The sequence below is a fragment of the Panicum virgatum genome, chromosome 3N, assembly GCF_016808335.1.
Source record: "Panicum virgatum strain AP13 chromosome 3N, P.virgatum_v5, whole genome shotgun sequence".
Taxonomy (NCBI): domain Eukaryota; kingdom Viridiplantae; phylum Streptophyta; class Magnoliopsida; order Poales; family Poaceae; genus Panicum; species Panicum virgatum.
Genome location: NC_053147.1, coordinates 21714249 through 21734513, shown reverse-complemented (window position 1 = coordinate 21734513; position 20265 = coordinate 21714249).

Genomic DNA, 20265 nt, shown 5'->3' with positions numbered 1-20265 from the left:
TTAGGTTTGGATAGAATAACAATTTCTAAAGATTTATCCATTTCTAATGTCTCATTGGTAGAATCACTTAGTTTTAATCTTATTTTAATTGCTCAATTATGTGATCTTGGACTAACGTGTACCTTTGACAAGAATGGTGTTGTAGTAACCCTTGAAGAAGATAAGTCATTGCTATTCACGGGGTTTAGGCATGGCAACATTTACTTGGTAGATTTCTCTTCAAAGCAAACAAGTCCCATGACATGCCTCTTCACCAAGTCGTCTCTTGGGTGGCTTTGGCATAGAAGAATTGCTCATATTGGCATGAGCAATCTCAAGAAAGCCCACAAGGGAGGGATGATCACCGGCTTGAAGGATGTCTCCTTTGACAAAAACAAACTATGTAGTGCATGTCAAGCCGGAAAGCAAGTTACAACACATCATCCCATCAAGACGATGTTGTCTACCTCCAAGCCGCTCGAGCTACTTCACATGGATCTCTTTGGTCCAACCACATACAAGAGCGTTGGTGGTAATCTCTATTGCCTAGTAATCATTGATGATTTTTCACGTTACACTTGGGTCATGTTTCTAGGCGATAAGAGTGAAACTCCGGAAGTCTTCAAGACATTTGCAAGAAGAGCTCAAAGGGAGTACAACTCCCCAATTATGAAGATCCGGAGTGACAACGGCACCGAGTTCAAGAATATGAAGATTGAAGAATAGTGCGATGAAGAGGGTATTAAGCATGAGTTTTCCGCCACCTACACGCCTCAACAAAATGGAGTGGTGGAAAGAAAGAACAAAACACTAATCACTCTAGCAAGAGCAATGTTTGATGATTATGGCACGTCCGAGAGGTTTTGGGCGGAAGCAATCAATACGGCTTGCCATGCATCCAACCGGGTGCATCTCCACCGACTCCTCAAGAAAACGCCATATGAACTCATCACTGGGAAGAAACCAAACATCTCCTACTTTCGAGTCTTTGGTTGCAAATGCTTCATTTATAAGAAGAAAATGCTCGGTAAGTTTGAGAGTAGATGTGATGAAGGATTCTTTCTTGGTTATGCATCAAACTCCAAAGCATATAGAGTATTCAATTAAACCTCCGGGTTAGTTGAAGAAACATGTGATGTGTAGTTTGATGAATCTAACGGCTCCCAAGAGGAAGTTATTGGCTATGACAATGTAGGTGATGAGGAGATTGAAGAAGCTTTGAAGAAGATGTCCATTGGGGATATCAAGCCGGAAGAGGTGCATGAAGGCAATGATCAAGGGGGAGGACCTTCCTCGTCTACACCAAGCACCTCCATGGCACCCCAAGTGGATGAAGATAAAGAAAAAGATGATCTACAATCTCAAGAAAGTGTTCCAACATCAACACCCCAAGTGCAAGAACAAGAAGAGTAAAATGTTCCACCACAAGCACAAGTCATCCATGATTCACCTCAACAAACATCCACGCATGTACCGCTAGTGAAGCATGGTCGTATCTCCAAGGATCATCCAATTGATCAAATCATTGGTAGTCCTTCCAAGGGAGTAAGAACTCATTCTAAGTATGCTTCATTTTGTGAACATTACTCGTTTGTTTCTTGTATTGAACCCACTAGCATAGAGGAAGTGCTTGAGGACTCGGATTGGGTGATTGCCATGCAAGAAGAATTGAACAACTTCACCCGTAATGAAGTTTAGGTCCTCGAAGCTCCTTCGAAAAATAAGAACATTATCGGCACGAAGTGGGTCTTCCGAAACAAGCAAGATGAACATGGGGTGGTGGTACGCAATAAAGCAAGACTTGTGGCAAAAGGGTTTTCTCAAGTCGAAGGTTTGGATTTTGGTGAAACTTTTGCTCCGGTTGCAAGACTTGAAGCTATCCGCATCCTTCTTGCTTACTCTTCTCATCATAATATCAAATTATATCAAATGGATGTGAAAAGTGCATTCTTAAATGGCTTTATTAACGAACTTGTTTATATTGAGCAACCTCCCGGGTTTGAAGATCCGAGTAATCCTAATCATGTTTATAGGTTGCACAAGGCACTCTATGGGCTCAAACAAGCTCCAAGGGCTTGTTATGAGAGGCTTCGTGACTTCCTAATCATGCAAAGCTTCAAGATCGGGAGGGTGGACACCACATTGTTCACAAAAGACGTCAACGGGGATCTTTTCATTTGTCAAATTTATATTGACGATATTATCTTTGGCTCAACTAATGATTTACTAAGCCATGAGTTTGCTACCATGATGTCTAGGGAATTTGAGATGTCCATGATCGACGAATTGACCTTCTTCCTTGGTTTTCAGGTCAAACAATTGAAGGAAGGGACATTCATCTGTCAAGAAAAATATACTAAAGATATCTTGAAGAAGTTCAAGATGGATGAATGCAAGCCGATCAAGACACCCATGGCAACCAATGGGCATCTCGACTTGGATGTGGACGGTAAACTGGTTGATCAATCCCTCTATCGTTCTATGATAGGGTCTTTGCTTTACCTTACCGCATCTAGGCCCGATATAATGTTTAGTGTGTGCTTGTGTGCCCGCTTTCAAGCATATCCAAAGGAATCACACCTCTCGGCTGTGAATAGGATCCTTCGATATCTCAAGCACACCCCAAGCATAGGCTTGTGGTACCCCAAGGGCACTAGCTTAGATCTCTTGGGATACTCGGACTCGGATTTTGCCGGAAGCCGTGTGGATCGCAAGAGTACCTCCGGGGGTTGCCATTTGCTTAGGCGTTCTCTAGTTTCTTGGTCAAGTAAGAAGCAAAATTCCGTGGCCTTGTCCACCGCGGAAGTAGAATATATAGCGGCCGGTGCATGTTGTGCCCAAATCCTATACATGAAGCAAACCCTTTTGGACTTTGGTGTAAAACTAGATAGGATTCCACTCCTTTGTGATAATGAAAGTGCCGTAAAATTGCCAAAAATCCGGTTCAACACTCTCGCACAAAGCACATTGATATTCGCCATCACTTCTTGCGTGATCACGAAGCTAAAGGTGACATATCTCTTCAAGGTGTGAGATCTGAGGAGCAATTGGCGGATATTTTCACAAAACCTTTAGACGAGAGTACCTTTGTTAGGTTAAGAAATGAGCTAAATGTTTTAGATGCGGCAAATGTCATGTAAAGTTGCTATGCCATATAAAATGCATACATTTTTATAGGACACTTGTCTAATCATGGTAAGATAGTGATGAGCATGGGTTTAGCTAGAGGTGGTGTTTCACTTGTTTTCCTCTAGGCTTGTAGAAAGGCTCATCATGAAGAAGCTTCCCATGGGTTCAAACTTGACAAGTAGAACTTAAATTATTGTTATGCATTTCTTGTCATATAGATGTGCACTTCATGTTTACCTTTCTCTCGCATGTGGTTATAGCTTGCACCATCATTGCATGTATAAGGGTCACAAAGGAGATCACTTGATGAAAATGAGACTTGTTTCATGTGCAAGATCTCAATTCATGAGAAGTGAATAGAGCAAAGTGTTAGGTGTGTTATTACCTAGTGAGTCATGTCATGATGAGTTTGATGCTCTCTATCTTCAATATTCCTATAACATGGCTCATATATTTTATTTGGCACTTTGTCTCACTTCGCGGCTTTTCTTTGTGTTTGAAAAGAAAAACTATTAGGCTTGTATGCTATCCTAAATATTTTGAGGGATAAAGTCGCCTATGCAAGTCCATTAACTTGAGTTTAGTTGAATTTTATAAGTTTATTGGACTTAGCATAGAAGAGTGAGCTGAGTGAAGGTTTTCGGGTTCACCGGTTAAACCGACGTTTAATGGATCTTCACCATCGGTTTAATCTGCGTTACTAAGTTCCGTCTCAGCTCAGTCAAATCCAGGCATTCAACCGTCGTATGCAAATTTCACAGCATCGGATCAACCGGTGAACATAACACAGTTCTGACCTAGCAATCAACCGATGATTTCAGTGTTCAACCGGCGAGTTCAAACTTCACATCATTGGTTCAACCGGTGTTCAGATGCAGATTTGCTGGAGTCTCAGGTAAACTGAACCGACGCAATCAACCGGTGTTCAAAACCTAAGCGTCGGATCGACCGGTGTTATAGAAAATCGCGGGGGCCCATATGTCATATCTCTCTTGCCCGTGCCGCCGGCTTCACTTCCGCCCATTTCAGTCTCGTCTCCACGTACTCCAGCGCCGCCGCCGCTCCTCCAGCGCCAACCCGCGCCTACGCTGTCGCCAGTCCACGGCCGCCGCGCTCGCCTGCACCCGTCGCTCACCTGCGCCGCCTCCGGCTGCCTCCGCAGCGCGCACACTTCTGCAGTGCCGTTAGCGTGCCACCCGCGCCTTCCACGACGCCCACGCCGCTGCTTTGCGCCGCCCGTGCCGCCTGCACCTCTTCCACACCACCTGCACCTTCACTCCGCCGCTCCACTCCGCCGCTCTACGCCACATGCGCCATTCACGCATCGCGTAGCCCGCTCCACGCATCTTGCGTCACCGCCGTGCCGCGTTTCACCACTCCCACTCCGCAAACCCTGCCATGCATCGTTCGTGCTCACGCCACCGAGATGGGTCGTGAGAAGAGAAAGGGGAAGGAAGTTGTCGTTGAGCAGCCGGTCCACAAGCGGAACGTGCAGAGAGGGAGGCCGAGAGGGCCGAGATGGTGGCCAAGGCCGCCGAGGAGCAGGCTTCGGGGCGTCCTCATTTGCTCCGGATCAGGGAGCAGCCCAGCAGGAGCAGAGGTAGAGGCAGAGTAGGCAAGGCCACCAGGGCCACGGCACAGTAGACAGAGAGAGATTCGTCTGAGGGGGAGCCGTCAGCTGAGTCAGAGGGGCAGAGTTCTCTTACTCCACGACGTTCTGGCCGCACTCGGCAGACGTCAGCAGCGGCAGAAGAGTCACCAGCGACCGTGCGTCGCACCGGACCTAGGACACGAGGTGGACACCAGCCTCAGCCACCTCGGTGGTCCGCCGCAGCAGCAGCAGCACGCAGAGCCGAGGCCCTAGAGGCCGAGCGCGCAGTGTTTCATATGGACACGGTTGTGCGTCTGGAGCCAGGGGTCCTGCTCAAGAACTTGACTAGAGCCAATGCGGCTAAGGTCAAGAGGCTCAGGTGGAACGTTAAGGAGGAGGATTGGTTCCCTGTTGGCCGTGACAGCCGTGTTGACAGGAGGTTCTGGACCTTGTTGCAGGCCAGTTTTTACGAGACCTATCAGAGGAGGGGCCACCAGATCTTCCCTCGCCGTGTGCTTGACTGGGTCTCTCTGAGGACAACAGCAGGAGGGGCAGATGTCAGAGAGCACTTTTCTCACTTCAGAGGGCTGCCTAGACTGTTTGAGATGGGGCAGAACAGGTACATTAAGGACTGGATCCGAGTGTTCTATGTGAAAGTGCATCTAAGCCTCTAGTGTGTTTTGGTGGATTGATTAACACCACGATTAAAGGACTAACCATCTTGTTGAGTATATGAGCAGAAATTGATTATCATTTTTGTTATGTCTGCGATGAAATGTATCAATGTTCAAGACAAAACTCATATGACAAGATGAATGCAACGACATGATCTAGTATGAGAATGATAACAAGCAATGAGTATTGTGTGAATTGGGATATGTGTTATTGATGAAGAATTCACTCCCATATCTAAATGAAGCTTGTTGAAGTATGTGGTACTCAAAATGACAAGTCAAGGTATTGAGAATGAGATAAGGTTGTATGCTTATGCATAGTCTCATATATTAGAAAAATTGTCATAAGAATTGCAAGTGATATTTGATGATCAAGCAAGTATGAAATAAATGGTTTTCATTATAATATAAAAATCAATGTGAGTTCAAGAGGGCTCTTGAGAATAAATGGATGGGATCGAAAGGCGAGTTTCTAGAGGCTATGTAAGCAAATGTTTGGCATGAGCAAGAAAACCGATAATGATCAAGTCCAAGAATTCTAAGAGACAAGGAGAATTTCACATTGAGAAGCATTATTCATTAGAAGAAGAAAAATAGCTTGAGGATCAAAATAGATTTCATTGTAAGTTAAATGTGATACAAGCCTACATGAAGTTATATGTGATGCAAGGATGAAGAGTTGGAATTCGGGAATGGGTTTCTAGGTACTAAGCTTGGAGAAGGGCAATTGTGGTTGTACCGAGGAACCAATGCTAGGGTGACGAAACGTTCTTTGGGTTCAATTTGAAGAATCTTGGTCATGTGTGGTGTTCATGTTGGCAAGTATCAATCTTTCTAGAATCTTATTGTGAAGACGATGACTTGAACTAGAAGTGGGTTTCATTCAAAGATAAAGGTTTAAGGTCACTAGCTCAAGGAAGATGTGCTCAAAGTAAAGAAGCCAAGTTGGATGCACACCTCAGATTGTGATTGATCAACACACGGCATAGGATGAAAAAGAGAAGCTCAAGAAGTTGAAATATAATTTATCTTTGATCTTGAGTTTAGGTATGCCGTACTATCAAGAGGGATGTATAACAATGGTCTTTGGTTTAGTCTCAGTGCTCAAGTAACCCATGTGAGTTGAGAGAGACACAAAAGCCTCACGTGCACATTTTAACTTTGCTGCCAGTGCAAATCCGGAAGTTCCGGATTTGGCACACGTAGCACTAACGGCTAGTTGGTTTGAAAACTCGGAGGTTCCGGGTTGTAGAATCCGGAAGTTCTGGGTTCTAACTGTCACATAACGGCTAGTTTTGTTGGGACCGGCTATTTATACCCCTTAGCCCCCTCCTTGGTGGGCTGCTGTTCCAAGCTCTATTCTGTTGATTGCTGGTCGTCCCAAGAAACTTGGTAGCCATAGTTGAGCTCTCCCCAACCTCTCTTTGTGAGATTGTGTGATTAGTGTATATCCTTGAGTTGGGTTGAGAGAGTGAATGCTCGAGAGCACTAGAGAGCACAGCAAACCTTGAGCACTTGAGATTAGCCGTGATTTGTGTGATTCGCATTTGTTACTCTTGGAGGTGAAGCCTCCTAGACGGCTAGGCGTCGCCGGTTAGCTCCCAAGGATTGTGGTGAGCAGCGGCAAGTTTGTTGCAGCACCGATCTTGTGCCACAAGGGCGCATGGTCATATAGTGGAAGGAGGAAATAGCTTTACCTTGGGGTCGATATAAGCTTCCTCAACGGAGACTAGGATTCAAACGTGGGTGCACGGGGTGAATCTGAACTTCGGTAAAACAAATCCTTGTGTTCGTTGCATTTTCATTTGTTTTGTGGATTTATGGAGCTCTCCATTAGACACTTGTGTCTTGGAGATATTGTTGTTTCGTATGTGCAGGATCTACGTGAACCTGCTCAAGGAACTTCTCTGAGCAGACTCTACAATTGGGGTTTGAATTTACATTCATTTATTAGCACTACTTTTATTGTGTTCACTCTGTTCTGAGTGAACTCGGAAGTTCCGGATAGACAAACCCGGAAGTTCCGAGTTCACCTACTGTCTAGCACAAATCCGGAAGTTCCGGATTTGAAACCCGGAAGTTCCGGGTTTGGCAGACAGTCAATTTTATCCGCTGTGTTTGAGTGAAAATTTGTAGGTGCGCCTATTCACCCCCCCTAGGCGACATCAAGGTCCTTTCACTATGCCACAGCCTGGATTGCTCCCGAGCGCAGAGCCGTGCATTTCATGTTTGGAGGCCAGGTCTTTGGTTTGACGAGGGCGACGATTGCAGGAATCCTTGGAGTCGACTTGGTCGATGTCTCCCTGCACGAGAGAGTCTACGGGGACTCTCTTGTTCGGAATCAATTTTGGGCGAATAAGGACTTGTTGGAAAGCAAAATTCATGCACTTCGCAATGGAGCAATGTTTCAGTACAGGTTCTGTTCTGGAAATTGAAAGAAAAATTCGTGAAGATGAGGCAGCAATGGGACAACGAGGAATTGAAGGAGGCGACGACGATGAGAAGCAAGGATTGGGACCATGAGTTAGTACAAGAAGAAGTTGAAGGAAATTGAGGCAACAAAGGTGAAGACACATTGAAGATAATATTCATACACATGAGGGAAGGACTTCAAGAATTTCAAGATGGTCCATCTTCTCCTTCCATGCCTAGCATCATGCTAAGCATGGGGGAGGATTTCGTGGACAAGGAAGAAAGATCTCATGGGGTAAGATAATCACGGTTGCCACAAGATGCTCATGATTCTTCTTCCATGCTTAGCACAATGCTTAAGTATGGGGAGGCCGCGCTACACTTCATTACGAGCATCGAGAAGGACGGTAATTCTTCCTCAACTCTCTCTTTTTCTAAATGCTTGTACATATATGCCTTCAACCAAAGATGCAACCTTTGTATATCTCTCCCTATAATAACATGGCTACTAGGAGTACAACCTAGTATTTTTTTTGTTTTCAATAAGTGTAGGATCACCATCACTTTGAGCTCACCACATTGATACATTTTGGCAATGCCTTATGCTTATGGAAAAATGATGAAAGTTGCTGTTTTGTTTTACCTACGCTATGTTGTATATGACTTGACCATTTGCTCTCAATTAAATGGAATTAAAATGATTAAATACCGGCTTTTTTATTTGTGGAGGTTAAATGACTAAATTCTAAACCCACATATTCTATGTTGCTCTTTGATTTAAGTCTACCGATGACCTTACACCTTGTGATTGTTTAATTTGAAAACTTAATTCCTATGCTATCTACATTTGTGAATCTCTTGCAAAGTTCTACCTACCAAAGCCTATACACACATATTCTTTCATGATGAAACCTTTAGATTGCAAACATATATTTTGATGAGTTGGATTAAAATTGATTTCTTTGGTATGAGACTAAGAAGCTGGTCATTCCGTTCTTTTTGTGTAACCTTCTTTTGCTAGCCTATTTATCCATGCATTGTGAGTTTCTACTTCAGAAATTTTGCAAACCTCACTGGATATCCACCGTAAACCAAAAATATTTTTTTGTGATTACCTCCTTGACCACAACCAAATTTGAGTATGGATTATCATTTCGACGGAATCAAAAGAATCAAGGGCACCATATAAAGAAAAATTTTGGGAGATAAGGCTTTCCGGAGATTCAAGAGGTTCTACGAAGAAGAAGGTGAATTTGAGATACTTACCCTAGCTAGTTGTTTCTCCCACTATTCATACTCGAGGACGAGCATTCGTTCAAGCATGGGGGATGGTTGGGTAAGTATTCTATGCTATCAAAAGTTCTAAGGAGCAAAAATAAAGAAAAAAAAGAAAGAGAAAAATAGAAAAATGAAAAAAAAGAAGAATAAAATACTCCTTAGTTCTTTTTGGCTTCATTAATTTTCCAAGTCATTTTGCAGAATTATTCCATACTCAAATCTTCCAACCATGTGCAATCCGATAACGAGAACTTCATTTGTGTCTCGGGATCATCCATTTGTCACTTGCACATGTCCACCTATGTAAATGTGCGTGTTTCATCTTTCTTCCTCTCCAACATTATTTTCCAATGGCCTTTTGACTAGTCTCAGTAAATCCAATAGATCTCTCTCTTAGTTTGACAATATTTCAGATATAATATTTTGCTAGAATTGTTTTTACCTACCAAGCTCCACATAAGCCTTCCACTTTTACATATGAGTAGAATAGGTTGAAGACAATCTAATGTAGGCTTGAGCGACTTGATGAAATGAGTATTTCCATGATCTTTTGCAAGAGAACCTCACTTATGTTTGATATGCATTCTTTTGAAAACTCTTCACGATGAAACAAGGTAAATGTTTGAAGTTTGCTTAAGTCTAAGAGCATTGCATTTATTTATAATTGTGGCTTGTTCTTTAATTACTAGTCTATCTTCCATAATGAAAAAGTAGCTGGTCACAACATGAACTTAAATGCTAAATACTTGAGAGAGCAATATGTCTTGTTTTGTATGACTAAGTGCAGAGAGGACATTGAGGGGCAATGCTGATTTCTTTATAAGCAAAGCTCCTGGACTTACTCAAGGACGAGCAAGGTTTAAGCATGGGGGGAATGTTGGCGCTCCTTAAGTACCCACTTTATCCCTTGTTTATCCTTAATAATGGCATGAATTTAATATCAAAATCACTAACCGTCCTAACCCCGGCCCAATTATTGGTCGTTTTCGCACTTGCACATATATTTTGGAGGAACTTTGTTTTTGCAGGTTTTTGGCCTATTTTGGAGCATGAAATGACGAGGCCCGTGATCGAGCGCTAACACGGAGAAAGACGAAGGCCAAAGCCCAAAGGAAGGACCAAAGCCCATGTTGATTTGAAGCCCATTCACGCACATCCATCCTCCAAGAGAGACCAAAGGACCGAGCCCATGAAGATGAGATCAAGATACTTCGGGATTAAGCAAAGCAAATGAAGATTTAAGGAAGGATTTCCTATCCTATCCTTTCCTCGAAGATATCTCCAAAATAACGACGTCCAAAGTGGTGATGATCCAAACAAATCTATTATGTGAGTAATGATAATCATGTCTTCCGAATCTATTAGCGATCATGTTCTCTCTTTCGATTTCGTTCTTCTCTTTGGGTTTTCTTCATCCTAGATCTATTATCGAGATAGATCGCTTAGCATGATCTTGTAGTCATGGTGGCTAGAGGTTCATGACGGAACTACCAAAGGGGGTTCGACTTGCTTCAGGGTATTTCGTTCAAAAGGGGGGCATCGTGACAGGCCGTCTCCACAGAGTAGGCGGAGTATCGAGGGATCGGATTGGAGATTTTGAGTTTAAATATGCTTTTGATTGAGATGCATGATTTATTTGCTCATTAGCTTGAACTACAACTAGATGACGATAGGCCTAGTCATATCTTTGGTTTTGCTATGATTAAGCCTATATTCATGGATGAGATCAACCTTTACATATCACTCATATCTATTAAAGGTTTACCCTTTATATGCAATCAATGCTTCATGTTAGGATAGATCCATTAGATTAGATGGAAAACCTTAGGTAGTTCTTTGTCGATCCACGGATTGATAAATCTTGGGGGGAATACTCTAAGGGAAAAGCTACACAAACCGTGCGCTTGCGGTATACAAATCCGGGCGCTAAGGAGCGTCAACAATGGCACAGTTACCGGCAGAGATTCAGGCCCGAGTGGCCGAGGAGGATGAGGCACTACTTGAGGCAGAGGCACAGCTTCCCGGAGGAGACGGCGAGATCCACTGGTCAGACATCGAGACTGACTCCTCTGAGAACGATGAGTACTTCCCTCCTGCACCAGCTACTCACGATCACGAGGCAGGAGGATCCAGAGAGCCGGTTGAGCCAGCAGTCACTACTGTCTCCGAGTCTTAGGTGACTCAGCCGTCCGAACTCACCTCTCTACTCCAGCAGCTAGTCAGTCAGCAGAGAGAGGATCGGCTCGCGATAGAGGCCTGGCTCACTGCCATCCAGAGGGAGGCTGCTCTAGAGCGCGCTGCATCTGAGGAGCGGTTTGTTGGCCTACTTGACAGAGTTACTCAGAGGACAGACGCTCAGTTTCAGCAGATGTAGCAGGGCATGATGGCTATGTTCGGCATGATTACACAGCTATACTCTCACTCCGGACTAGCCCCGCAGCAGCCAGGTCTTCAAGGTATGGGAGCACCTACACTTACAGTCACTCCAGCTCCAGCCTCTACTGCAGCTCCAGCTTCTTCGACGACACCAGAGACCACATTCTCGTTGTCCGCACTTCTTGGGTCTACCAGTCGTCAGATCTTCTCGCCACTGCCAGCGACTACGCTTTTTTAGGACTCACCGTCAGCGGTTCAGTCAGTCGCCCTCCCCATCGTACCACAGACACTACCTTCAGAGGGGGGAGGAGAGGAGTCCCTACTTCCACAGTTGACGCAGCCAGCAGCCTCAGCAGTTACGTCTTCAGATGCTGACACCTCTTCTGCTGCCCCGATTACGACTTCTACGGATCCTCTCCCAGGCAGTGCCAGCACGAGAGCCTCCACGGCAGCCACACCTCCAGTCAGCTCGGACCCGCAGCTTCCGTCCGTCACCAAGGGTTCTCCGTCCGATGACGACGACAGCGACCTGGACCGCTTCCTTGCCATGCCGCGATAGCAGGACCCGTAGCTCGCCTTTTTGGTGCTTTGATGCCAAAGGGGGAGAGAGTTAGGGGGAGTCACAGAGGACTTGGAGTCAGGGGGAGGGTAGAGCTAGCAGAGTGCTCGTAGATGCTAGGACTTGATTGGTGTATCTTCATTGGTTTTTGGTTCATGGACATGTATATTTGACTCTTGTGCGTGTTGCTCTTTATGACATGTCTATGGATGCTTTTCTTTTTGCGCGTTAACCTTTCTTGCTTTACTCGTTTAAGTTATTATTTGTGTTGTCATCAATCACCAAAAAGGGGGAGATTGAAAGCATCTAGGCACTCAAGGTATGTTTCGGTGATTAATGACAACCATTATTGTGACTAATGAGTTTGTGCAGCTTAATTTAATCTTATCACTCATTGGATCATATGTTAAAGAGGCCCCTAAATTTCATTATTCAAAAAAGCGATCTCGGTATTCAACTCAAGTATATAACAAAACTAAGGATCTTTCTAGTCCTAAGTGTCGCAAGGTTGAGAAGGACACTTAGGTTAGTATATGTTTTATAGTTTTGTAGAGGTCGCACTATTAAGAGGGGTTAAGGCCAAGTAACTTGAGCATGAACATGGTCAATCAAAAATGGATGCACACATTGGTCACTCAGGTTCTTGGAAGCTCAAACAAGTGCTATTCAGTTCATATCTCAAGAATATTTGGATTTCATTCAAGACTCAGATTAGAAAAAGCAAAATCAAGAAAAAGTCTTATCACCGGTTTAACCGACGACATCAATTTTCTATATGTCGGTTAAACGCAGTTGATGAAGTCTGGACACAGTGTTCACCAGATTAACCGACGATGTTTAAAATTAGCATCGGTTCAGTTGTCCAGAGAGTCGGTTTTTCAGGCTTACACTCACCGGTTAAACCAACGTAGGATTTGAGTTAGCATCGGTGCAGTTGTCCAGAGAGTTGGTTTTTCAGTTGATCAGTGGACAACTACACTCACCGGTTAAACTGATGATATGTCGGTTAAATGCCCGAGCTGTAACGGCTAGTTTTTCAAATGGGCAGTTTACATTCATCGGTTAAACCGACGATGACTTTTGGAGGGCCGTCGGATTAACCGGCGTTGCGTACTTTTCTGGTAGCTTTTCTCCAACACTCTATCCACGTGAGCTGCTTATATATACCCCTCCATTGGGTCATTTTGAAGTCTCTTGACACCAGGCAACACTCATACACTCATTCTCTTGTTGAGAGCCACCTTGAGCTTCACATTCCACTCATTTGATCATTCAATCATCCAAGAAGCAAGGCTAAGGACTTGAGTAGAGAGAAGCTTGTGTGCATCCGTTCTTGGTGATCGGTTCTTACTCAAGTGAAGGGCCTAGCTTATTACACTTGGTGATTGGCATCACCTAGGCGACCTTGGTGATTGAGGTGCTTCTTGCGGAGCTTGCCAAGTTGATTGTGGGAGCCCGAAGAAGATTGTACGTGGCTTGAGCTCCACCGCGCCGGGATGGTGAACGGAGACTCTTAGTGAGCACCCTTGTCTTGGTGACATGGGAGGTGACAAGACTCTTAGTGAGTGTCACAACGTGGATTAGGGGTGTGTGCCAACACATCGACACCACGGGAAAAATCCGATCGTCCCTTGCCAACTCTTTACTTTCAAGCACTTACTTTCATGCAATTTATTCATATGCTTGACCCTAGAGATCATAACTTAGCTCTACCTTGCTTAGCTTTATTTCTTGTTGTTTCCTTTATAGCTTGCGTAGGTTGCTTAGTTAGCCGGTTGGTGAATTGAGCCTTACTAGCATTGCATATGTTAAGGTTGTTTTATTTTGTTTTAGAAATTTGAAAAAGACCCAATTCACCCCCCCTCTTGGTCCATCGATCCTTACAGCCACCCAAAAGTGAAATCGGCCCGGGGGAAGTGCCCTGTGCGTTCCGTTGCTCACCGCCTCCCTGCTCAAAATCAAGGGTGCCGAGCGCAAAGCAAGAACCGGGGCCGATGCGTGGTGTCTTATCCCCTCCACGGCTCCTCCTCGCAAGCACTAAAAGGAGCAGAGCAGCATATGACGCTCATCCTCGTCTACCCGCTCGACGCAAATAACCCAACCAGCCTCTTGCACTCTTGTCTTCGTTTGCTGTAGCGCTGTGGCCTCATTGTGCATTTGGATTTAGGAGAAAAAAACATTGGTAAGTTATGTGTGTTCGATATGAGGTGCTGCAAGATAATTCCAACAAGCAGTGCAAGGATTGTGATGGTGGCGACGAGGCAGCCAGCAGCCCGTAAGGTATTCGATGTTCTGCTCCTGCCAATCACCTCTTCCTTTTTTTCATGTTTCCTAGACTATGAGTGCTCATTACATATTTGGTAGACAGAGTTCATTCCATGTTTTATTGTTAAGAAATCATACTTCAAACCCTCTGACAGCAGTAGAATATAACATCTCTCTGAAGTTTAAATATAGATTTAAAGTGATCCTTGCCTTCTAACTTTCTTATGTATACTGCATGCACACAACACGCTTATAGCACAACATAGGGCACCCACCCAATATCACTGTGTCTTAGCCACAGGGTGCAATCTGATTACAGTGTAAAAGGCTATCGTTTTCATGCTTGAGCAGAAACTTAGACACCACATTGGATTGTATGTCAAAAACTTTAACAAGACAAGTCAAGTCTGTCTGGTAGATTTCTGGTATGTTCAATTGCATATTGCAATTGACTCGCCTTTTGTTCCATGATAATTTTTTAACAGGAAATATTAATTTTTCAGATTCGAAGTATACCATCTAACTTTGTTGAACTCATTGACAAAACATTACTCTTCTTTCTACTTGTTTAACGGCTAGAAGCTACAGTTTCCAGAGATGTTAATGGAAACCAGTGATATTATTTTAACCTCCATATGTTCGTTATAGGTAATTGATAATTGACAAGGATTATGCTGTCAAGCATCGTTCACATGAATATCAGGTCATCACACTTTGTCATCGTAGCAACATCAAGAAATGGCCGGTTTCAAGTTCAACACAGATGGTACATGCATTCTTCTATTGGCTTATCATATTTTTTTTCATGATAAAGGGTTGCAAGAAGGTGATATTTCTATATCTGAAGCATCGAAGAGGCCAGACAAGGACCACAATGATCGTTAATCTTCTTAAAAGATACCATCCATCAGGTGTTTTTTGTATACTACCAGCATGTTATACCAGATATGAGCTTTAGGTGTAGACCTATGTAGTGCAGTTCGCACTTATTCCTTATATGATACACTTTAGACATGAAACAAATTCTGCAGAAGGAATTACATCTTTTGAAATTTCTATATATGAAGATACTGAACCTTGGTATGCGGTCTGAGTGTCTGATAAAGAACCTGTCTAGACTCTAGATAATCAGCAGAAGAGGAAATAGTAAAAAAGGTCGAAGCTATTCAGTCTGAAACCCCAATTTTTGTGTTTGCCAAGGGGTGTAGTGGGGATTACAAGATGGTGAGTTAAATAACTTGTTTTTCAACAGTTACTAAAGAATGCTGCTACACTAACAACACATTTGTACAACTGTGTTACACCAGAAGATTTGAACTTTCTAATCACTCCCGGACCATGCTGCCACCACAAAGATTTCTAGAATATTTCCCCTCAATGGTCAACGGTTATTAATATTCTTTATAATTTTCATTAAAAATTATGTAAATTCTGATTGTTATTAAGAATTGGTAAACTCATTTCTTGATGTGGTTGAAAAAAAATTCTGCAGCATAAGCATCTTTTATTTCTCTTATTCAAGAATTAAACAAAGTTCTCACTTCTATGATTAACAGAGGCGGGCTGCCGGCCTACCCATCTCAGGGCCCATTTTAAAAGTTCGTTGTCAATGGAATTTTGTAGTAGTGAACTTTCCCTATATAATTCTACCTAGCCATTAAGTGAATAAGATGTTTATGTTCTTCTTGCACCATATATTCGTTATGTTGCCTCCATCTTCTCCTCCCTCGATCAACATACAATGAAAAATATAGCCCACACAGGCCATACGCGGCGTTCATTTCTAGTGCTATGCTATTGCTCGGCCCCGCGGCAAGGTTCAGTTTGACAGACCAGCATGGTCAGTCGGTTGGGGGAAGGGGATGGATTTGGCTCTGCCTCTTCGTCAATTCTGAACCTCCGAGCAGATCTTTCACGCAAGAGGAGCGTCTTGGGAAGCAGCACGAAATTGAAGCTACGTCTGTCAGTTTCCTACACATCTCACCATCGCACAATCAGGAAGCAAGCAAGAAGCAAAACCAATCGATTACAACAAGATCGAAGATTAACACGACTTCATCTCGATTTGATTCACAACAAGATTGAGCAGGCCCACCCAGCCACGCGCCGCCGGCCACCACCACGGGCGCGCGGCTGTGGCCCGGGCCGCGGCGGCCGCGGCTCGGGTGCGCGGGCCGAGGCGAGCAGGAGCAAGGGAAGAAGGAGGAGCAGGGGCGGCGGTTGGGGTGCGCGCCGGATCTCACAGGCCGGGTCGAGCGGGGCGCTGCGGCCAAAGCCTGCGGCGCGCTGGTGGTGACGTCGGTGAGGAGCCGATGAGGCAACATTGAGGTGGCTGCTGACTGCTGCGATTGTGCGTCGGGCAAGAAGGGGGTGGTGGGCGCAGCGGTGTTTGCCTTTCTTTTTTTTTTCTCTGCGGGACGGGGCAGCGGGTAGGCGCAGGGCGGGTGAGAGAAGTAATTCGTTTTTGGCAGAAATATTCTGTAACTCGCAGTTTTTATGGGTCTCCACTTTCTTCTATTTTTTTGGACTCTAATAGGTAGGTTTATCGTGAGGAGTAAGGTGGACTCGATTTATTTGAAAAAGATTTTCAAATATTTTCGATCTTTATAATATAGAGAGATAGATTTTGAGATTATACGGAGATCTCATGAAAAGGGCTTTAGCATTTGCGAATGATGTCTGTTTTGTCGTGACAGGGTACTAGTAAAGTTAGTGCCTGTCAATCCTGGCTTGTCCGGTGGTTCCGTAAAAAAGGTGATGGATTGGATCGGAAAGTGCCCGAAGCAACAGCCGGCAGGAAGCTTCCGGCGACGGATCGGTGGGCTCAACTGAAGCCAGTACGCTCACATCGGGGGCGCTGGAATTGAAATTCTCGCACGGAAGGGTAAATGTGAACTAGTACAAGCACAGGCAGCAGAACTTCTTGTGGGATAGCAATCGTTGGTTCCGCCTCAGCAATGGTATGCTTTTGGGCTTAAGTTCAGAAACACAATTTGAGTTGCCGGAACATTAGCTACAAGTTAGGAACGAATATGATGATCTAGTAGAGTTGCAGAGTTCCATTGGGACGACTGCAGTAGCAGAAAGTGCAAGAAGCTGAAGAATTGGCCCAGATCAATCCTAGTTTAACACCAAATCAGCTGCCACGCAGGCGTTTTTTTTAATTTCTATATTAAAAAATAAAAAAATCAAAAATATATGTTGTTTTTGTAAAATTTCAAATATGGGGCCTGTCGCCCGTGTAGTAGGTGACAAGAACTATCTGTAAAAAAAAATTTACAGATAGGTTCCTGTGCAGAAACGTTGGGCTGTGGGGGGACCGGTCGCCCCCCTGCGGGCGACACGTGGGGCCGGTCGGCCCCCGCAACGGCGACAGGAGCTTCGGGGGACGGTCGCCCCCCACAACGGCTACAGGAGCTTTGGGGGTGCCGGCCGCCCCCTCCCCCCACCAGGCGACAGGGTGGCCGGCCCCCCCCCCACCGGGCGACCGCCTCCCGCTCCTCTATATAAGCCGTGAGGCCCCCTTCTCCCCTCATTTGAGCCCAAAAAATCCACCAAAAATCCAGAAAAAAAGAGAGGGGTGAGGAGAAGTGAAGCAACGAAGCCCTGCCGGATTGCGGCCTTTTCATCTTCCGGTGAGTAAATTTGAGTTATGTTTTGTTCGATTTAGCTTATGTATTGTTCCATTGCTATTGTAGAGTAATATGATTTAATTAGTGCTATACTAGGACCATTTAATTATGAAATATAATTTAAAAACTATTAGAGATGAATTAGATTTGGAATCTAATTGCACATGTTTATTATTATAATTTAAGTACTATTAGCGAAGTATTTCTAAAGTAGTTATGAAATAGAGTAGAAATATTTTTTGATCGCATACCTCGTATATTTTTCTATACGGAGCGGTCGATAAATTGAATCTTAGTTTCGACGAATTAGATTTTGAATCTAATTGCACACGTTTATTATTATAATTTAAGTACTATTCGAGACGTATTTGTAAAGTAGTTATGAATTAGAATAGAAGTATTTTAGGATCGCGTATCTCGTATATTTTTCTATACGAAGCGGTGCATAAATTGAATCTTGGTTTCGACGAATTTGAGTGTCATCACTTAGTTATGAATATTTATATATTGTAGCTAAAATCCGTACTTAGTTTGTACAAATGAGTGGACAATGTAGTGAAATAAAGGATATGACTCGATAAGTATTCGGTGATGTACAGATATGTCGAGCAAGATGTAGTTTCAAGTGTTTTTTGGTGACTACAATGTTTTGTATGGATAAAATGGAGTAGATCTTTCTGCCTTTAAGTCCACATCTAGCGGCATAGATAAACCTATAGAGAGGAGTTTTGGTTCTATATATAAGTGGCTGCAGCGTGGTTTCCGTGTTGATCCAGAGTCACATGTGATGACCGTCCAGGCTCCTGTGAACTGGGAGGTCGAAGGTGAATTATGGGAATTGATGATGATAAACAGCACACATGACTGGCGGAAGTATATGGAAGCAGTTTTAGAGCGTGGGTGGCCTCTGACCCTTTTGGTTCAGACTCAAGAGAAAGCACAACATCAAACCCAATATGGTGAAGATGAAGCAACTCCGAGTACATAACGAGAGGCAGTTTATGTTGATGAACATACGTCAGAAGACTTAGTGAATCATAACATCAGACCACAGGGTTTGGGGGGCATGAAATCATCTAGGTCGTCATCCCAGTTAACAGAAGTAGGTGCTGGAGGTGGTGCTGAATGACTCGACGAACCTTCAATTCTCTGTTTATGCGGACACCAAGTACTATAACCCGAAGATCTTCTCGACCTCCTTCGTCTAGTTTGCGGCATAACTCCACCAAAGATACATACCAATTTACGAAAATTTGGTATTGATATGTTAATCACTTCCGTATCGTCAGGGTAATCCTTGCATATAATTACACAACAATTTGAGAGTTTGCTATATATATTTTCCAAATAACTATAAAGATTAGACATGAATGAGAGTTACCTTGATGTGCATATCATACACCTCGGACTGCATCCATATCTTCGAATCACTTTGTATGAACCCGATAACATTAGGATGATTCGCAAGTTCACATACCCTCATGTATATCTTACGGCGTTTTAGCATGTGTCCCTTCACATCTTGCGTTGTTATACCTCGAAATAATGTCAAATCTTTAAAATCTAGTACTTTGGACACTACTAAATCTATCGTACCATCCGCTAATGGATCAAACTTCTTCTTCAGTACAAGATGTGTCATAATTTCAAGTATTATACTAGATTTTTCTTCGGTCCATAAAAATCCTCCAGAATTGGAGGCATCCATTGGCTTATGCTGCAATATCAATAAAGGAGTGAAATTCAGAATTTACAATTCTATATTTAACTACTCAAAAAATTATACTTACCTGCAGGGCTTCGCCGCTTCACTTCTCCTCACCCCTCTCTTTTTTTTCTGGATTTTTGGTGGATTTTTTGGGCTCAAATGAGAGGAGAAGGGGGCTCACGGATTATATAGAAAAGTGGGAGGTGGTCGCCCAGTTGGAGGGCGACCGGCCTCCCTGTCACCCGGGGGGCGATCGGCCCCAAGCTCCTGTCGCCGTTGTGGGGGGCGACCGGCCCGCGCCCGCAGGGGGGCCCCTGTCGCCCGGGGGGGAGGGGCGACCGGTCCCCCCCACAGCACAACGTTTCTGCACAGAGACCTATCTATAAATTTTTTTTACAGATAGGTCATGTCGCCTATTACACGGGCGACATGCCCCCATTTTTGAAATTTTACAAAAAAAACAACATATATTTTTGAATTTTTTTATTTTTTAATATAGAAATGAAAAAAAACGCGCCATGCAGTACTGCAGAAATCGGGCCCAGTAGTCCATTACCAAAATGCAACCTGGGTTTTTTTCCTGGGCCGATTCGAAATTCAATTCCCATGGCCCACTAGCTTGACCAGGCCTTCCCCGGTTGCTCGGCCGACCAGCCCAGCCG